This window comes from Myodes glareolus, chromosome 20 (genome assembly GCF_982192425.1).
Source record: "Myodes glareolus chromosome 20, mMyoGla1.1, whole genome shotgun sequence".
NCBI lineage: Eukaryota > Metazoa > Chordata > Mammalia > Rodentia > Cricetidae > Myodes > Myodes glareolus.
The window spans coordinates 50,328,538-50,334,728 of record NC_142045.1 but is presented as its reverse complement, the minus strand read 5'-3'; positions in this window follow the sequence as shown (position 1 = coordinate 50,334,728).

Genomic DNA, 6,191 nt, shown 5'->3' with positions numbered 1-6,191 from the left:
TTAGCTCATGATGAACTTTATTGGAAGACTCTCCTTCAGTCAGTCCCCTCTCCTAAATGCTGCTGTCCCCACATTTCCAGAAACTCTAGTAGACATACTATGCCTTATTCATCACACAAAAGCACAAATTTTAGAGGGCTTTTGAACACAATGAACATGAACATTCATTCATGAACATTCATGAATGAACATTCATGAACATTCATTCATTCAATGAAATGAAACATGAACACAATGTTTCATTTGTGTTCCTTGCCTTTCTAACTAGATTTCAAGATACTTGAGAGCAGAGACCATTTTAAAATATTTGTACCACAGGGACTGTACATTGTTTCTCAGAAAAAAAACATTAACAACTTCAATTCTGGAGGCATTACTTGATAAGAAGCATTTGTAAGGCACTAGCAGCTGAGTCTTGTGCTGGAAGAGGAACAGGCAGCAGCTCGAGGCCAGCTGTTAGGTGTTTGACAAACATTTACTATCCTCAATAGGTTTTCAAGGCATTGTTATTTATTGTCTTGTTTATTTATGGCCTCATTTCTCCTTTGATGAATGACTCCTTCCCTATCATAGGCCTGGCTCAGTATATTCTGAGGCTTGGCCAAGTAGATTGTTTTCTAAAGACCTGGATCTTGGGTTGACTGTCTGAAGAGGGAAGGCATTGCATCAGCTCATGGGCATGTCCAGAAGGAAGGGTTCCTCCCCTTCCAGTTTTTTGAGACAGGGTTTCTCTGTGCAATAGCCCTGGCTGCCCTGGAACTCACTTTCTAGACAAGGTTGGCCTTGAACTCATAAAGATCCACCTGTCTCTGTTTCTTGAGTGTTAGGATTAAAGGCATGTGCCACCATGCCCAACCAATGGGAAGCCTCTAAAGTAGATGAATATCTAGATACAGGGCCTTTGGTGATGGAATCACTCTTCACCCTCCCACTGAACTCTCCCTGTTGATTATTCAAAGCTAGATTCTAGCATTTACCATTGTGGGTCCCTGGTTGGTTTCAGAGAACAAACCGCAAGCTGCAGATTCTTGGGTTCAGGGAGGGTGTTTGAATACTTTTCAGTTCTGAGCTGATGGAAGGCATGGACTTCCACTTCAATTTCTAATTGACAAGAGACAGACCACAGTGCTCAGATGGGAAGCCAGTCAAGTTAGCAACTGTGTTGTCTGAGGCTGTATGTCAGGGCCACAGACATGTATCCGATATCCTAGGCATAGAGTGGAGAGGGAACTGTGCTCTTTCAGAAGACATTAGGTAATTTAATGCATGGGTCAACATCCTCAAATCTTTAGAATTTTCAAAGAATAGACTGAACCTATTGTCTATATGAACATGAAAAAAAAAGAATTCATTTCCAATCAGATGTGGTGGCAAATACCTATAATCCTAGTATTCAGGAGGCTGAGGTAGGAGGAGGCAGCTGTGAAGAGAGAAAGTGTGTGTGTGTGTGTGTGTGTGTGTGTGTGTGTGTGACAGAGCGAGAGAGAGAGAGGAGAGAGATACGAGAGAGATGAGTTTCCTTTGTGTCTATGTCATATGAGAAGAGTACCATGTGTCCTTCTAACTAAAACAGAGACATCTAGGACTGTGCAGGGACTGGGAGGTGTCCGATTCTGAAGTTCTTCTGAACAAGCAACACTTTTCTTCTGTAATGAGTCCAGAATTTCGCTGCTGGAGCTAGCTAGCATTTCCCCCATTGTCCAGCACTTCTGTGTTCTCTGCTGACCATCATTTTATGTACAATTCAGCATGGAAAAAGATCCAGAAGCTATCCTGAAAATCACAGGGATCAACTAATTTTACCAAATGGGCTGTGATCATAGGGCCAGAACTTGAAAATGTTTGACATAGGAACGCAAGCTGTAAGTTTAAGTCCAGGAAATTTGGTTGATCCTGATGCCCTTACAGATGGCCTCAGCATGTGCTAGGATTCTGGTGCAGGCCTTGGATGCCCAGTGCAGAACCTGGACCAATTTCTGGCTCAGGCTACATGGTGACAAGGGCTAGAAATCTCTTGGCATGGCAGAGGAGCAGGGACTCAAGAGACAGAACTGCTGAGTCCAGCCCATCTAGTCTGTTTCCAGCAGGGCCTGGAATCTTTTTGAAGCTATTTACTAATTGCTTCCCCTGGCTTAGAATGCTAATGACAGGAGTTCCTGGTGCAGCAGACTCTCTTATGCCTGTGGTGTTGACATCCTAGGTGGCAGCGACGCTGCCAGAAGCAAATCCAGCATGCTTATCACATCAGGCAGAGATCAAAGTGTAAGAAACGGATTTCAGAGGTGACTAATTCACACAGCTCTGGCTGTGGTCCATCATGGGTGCACAAGACTGAAGGCAGTGGGCATTCCACTAAGCAGGCACATTCAACTCTCACCAACTCCATGGTCAGCAACAGTGGCCTGAGGCAAGCCACATGGGAGTTAGTGGTCATACCCATGTGGATATTGGAAGTCCCAGGGCTCCTTGGTGGAAGAGGAGGCCAGGCTCCTAGAAGGAAGGGAGTACAGTATCGTCACATACAGACACTGTGGACATCTCTCCACTTTTCTTTGCATCCAATCCCCAAGAAGCTGTGTTTTAGGTCTTTTAGAGAACACTGGAAATTGGCTTTGAGCAAAACTAGAGTATGTTTGGATGCCTACCTTTCTGCCAGAAGCAATTTATTGGGGGCTATCACACCTCTTTTTGGGCCCAGCAGGACCCTCAGTTCACCTTGCAGGTAGTACTGAAGCTTCTGGAGGCATCATTGGAATCCATTGCCTGGGGTCTCCACACTGGATCCCTGACCCATGGAGAAGTACCTTAGTGGAAAGGATGAGGTAGATGAGCTGGTAGTCCCTTCCCCTAAGGCACTACAACAGTCATGAAAACTGAAATCCTGGAATTTTCAGCACTACCAAAGACCAAGAAGTGGACGTGGTTGTTCTTACCATGCCCCTGATCTGTTTTTGGCTTTGGCCTGGAAAACTATGGGAATAACCAATGACCAAACAACAGTGAACACTGTAGTAATCTCAGTCTAGTTGCTATTTTAGAGGTCTCCCTAAGGCAAGTTAAAATAACTCTTGCAGTTGGTTTGCATGGTTTTCCATGATGCTAACTAAACCTGAAGATATGACCTACTTCCTTACTACAGGTCATGTCAATTGTCTGATTTTGAGTCTTCAGTGACCTTGACCAGGGTTTGACAAACTTATTCTGTATCTATATCTATATCTATATCTATATCTATATCTATATCTATATCTATATCTTTATCTATACCTATACCTATACCTATACCTATACCTATATCTATATCTATATGTATCTTATGACTCTTTAGACCATAATGTATCTGATGTGGCTAGTCAACATCACTATTGAAGCAGGAACGGAGCCTTAGCTCTAACAGAGGCAGGCTGCAGTGTTGTGGAATATTAATTTAAGATGTGTGACATTCATGTGTGCTCTGGAATCCTTTTTTAATGATGCAAAGATATGTTACATTTGTTTAAAACAAATTAACCTGGGTTCAGGAGGTTAAGTCAGCAGCTAGCTGACAGGGAGTGATAGGGTTCCTAAGTGGGGGCTGAGCAGAAGGATGCCTGGTTTTTTTGCGGGGAGATTCGAGCTAGGGGAGAAGGTTAGTTACTTGCTATTCAGCCTCTCTGAGCAAACAGAATTTCACCTGAAGTTTTGAATCCTGAGTTCTATAGAGGGATAGGTCCAGATAAAGTTTCCTTTAGAGACAGTAATAGAACTCTTGCTGAGGGAACAGAATTCCTGCCGGGCTATGACCAGTGCAACTGAATTGCTACTGGTGACTGCTGAGCTGCAATTTCCAATTAGGTCAGTAGTTACTTAAGGGGTCTGCTACCCCACTCCCAAATAATCACACATGGAGACCTTTTCTTATGAATGCCTGGTCTTAGCTTGGCTTATTTCTAGTAGCTTTTCTTAATTTAAATTATCCCATCTACCTTTTGCCTCTGGGCTTTTGTTTCTCTGTATTCTATTTATCTTTCTTCTTACTCCGTCTCTTGCTGTGTAGCTGGATGGCCCTTGATATTCTCTTCTCCTTCCTTTTCTTGCTCCTTGAGTCAATTCCCAGATTTCTCCTTCTATTTAATCTCTCTGCCTGACAGCCCCTACTATTCTTCCCCCTGCCTGGCTGTTGGCCGTCCAGCTCTTTATTAGACCAATCAGGTGTTTTTAGACAGGCAAAGTAACACAGCGTCACAGAGTTAAACAAATGCAACATGAAAGATTGCAACGTTAACAAATATTCCACAGCATAAACTAATGTAGCACATAGTCAACTAATGTTCCACAACACTGCAGTTTACCTAGTCCTGATCTTTACTGTTAACCTGCATAGGGCATAATGCTAATCCCTACAGTGACTATAACGTGCAGATGGGACCCAGGACAGAATATGGTAGGTGCCCAGTGGCAGAGGGTGAGAGATACAGTCCGAAAAGACACAGGACATATCGTTGGGTGAAATTTCTGGGAAGGGTTTAGTAACTACTGGTTACCTTTGTGTCCTTGTGACCATGACATGTCATGACATGTGATCTGACAGAAACGACTTAAGCTGGTAGGGGAGGAAGGATTTATTTTGTCTTATGGTTTCAAAGGGTCCAATTTGTCATGGTGATGGTGGCCTGGTGGGGCAACTTAGTTGACATGATGGTGGCCAGGAAGAAGAGAAAAGGGGAGATTGGTGCTCAACTGCCTCCCCACACAGTACATGTGTGTTTGGGGGGTGTGACAGTCCCTGGGGAGTGGTACTGCCCATATTCAGATAAATCTTCCCCCTCAGTTAATCCTTGAGCCTCATTGATCTCGTCTAGATGATTTTCAATCCGAAAAACATGACCCAGTGGCTTGCTGGCTGTGCCTATAGTCTCAGTCCTTGGGAAGCAAAGTGGATGAGGATTGCCAGGAGTTCAAAACTAGCCTGAGCTATGGAGTGAGCCCTGCTCTCAAAAAAAAAAAATCAAGCAAAACAAAACCAGAATAAGCATGCAAGCAAGTTAAGAATGAAGGCTGAACATCAGAATAATCTAGAAAGAGAAGTTTACGTTTTTCATCTTTCCTTCCTGCCCCCGAGAATGAGGCATAATCCCCAGTGAACTTCTCGTCATAGGTAAAGACCTTGCTTTGACCAACTTGCTGGGCTCTGAAACACAGCACTGGAGGCATGGCTGGTGTTTACGGCTGCGCTCATAGCGCTTTCTCCACCACTGGGGAAGATGAGTTTTCCTGCCTGGCGGTGGGCATCAGAAAGATGGTGTTGTAATTGTCTTGAGGGATGATCTGCCCATTGAGGTGAGTACCCTGTGAGCCAGGCTTCTGAAGGATTGTGGGAAACACTACACATCACATAGTCACCGCGTCTCCTGGAAAGACTCTGATGTAGAGAGATACCTCAGAGTTGCTTCTTCTGACAAAGCCTACTGTTGTCTGTGAATCTAACAGCAGAAACTGGATTGCTTTTATGTGTGTGGTGAAAGGGGAACTTAGGAGCCAGCAGAGGAAAGGCTGACATGATCAATAACACTGTACACAAATGAACACTTCCCTTGGATTCACAAAAGATAGATGCCATGCTGGCTAGTGTTTGTCAGCTTGACACGAACTAGAGTCACCTGGGGCGAGAAAACATCAGGTGAGGAATTGCCTCCATCAGATTAACCTGTAGGCAACTTTGTGGGGGCATTTTCTGGATTAATAATTGACGTGGGCGTGTCCAGCCCAATGTGGGTAGTGCCATCCCTGGACAGGTGCTTCTGGGCTGTCTAAGAAAGCTCACTGAGAAAACCGTGGCATGGTGTGACAAGACTTTTCTTGGGGGAGACACTACTTACACATCTACTCACGCTAGAGAGTGAGCTCAGTATAGACCAAAGCACAGATACCACCAAAGTCCAACTTGATGCACCAATGAGTTTTATTGGGTTCATTACAGGGATGTGGATGATGAGTTGCTCACAGGAGGGGAAATGACTCAAAGACAGCTGCACCATCAAAGCCTGCCCCAGCGTTGGAAACCTGGAACACACTGCACAGCCTGCAGGCAGCTCAAAAGTTTGCAGCGTGCCCTCTCCGAGGGACTCAGGTGTTCCTTTCTCCCTTTCATTGAAAATAGTTTTTTTCTCATACAGTTTATCCGATGAGAGTTACCCCTCCCTCTACTCCTC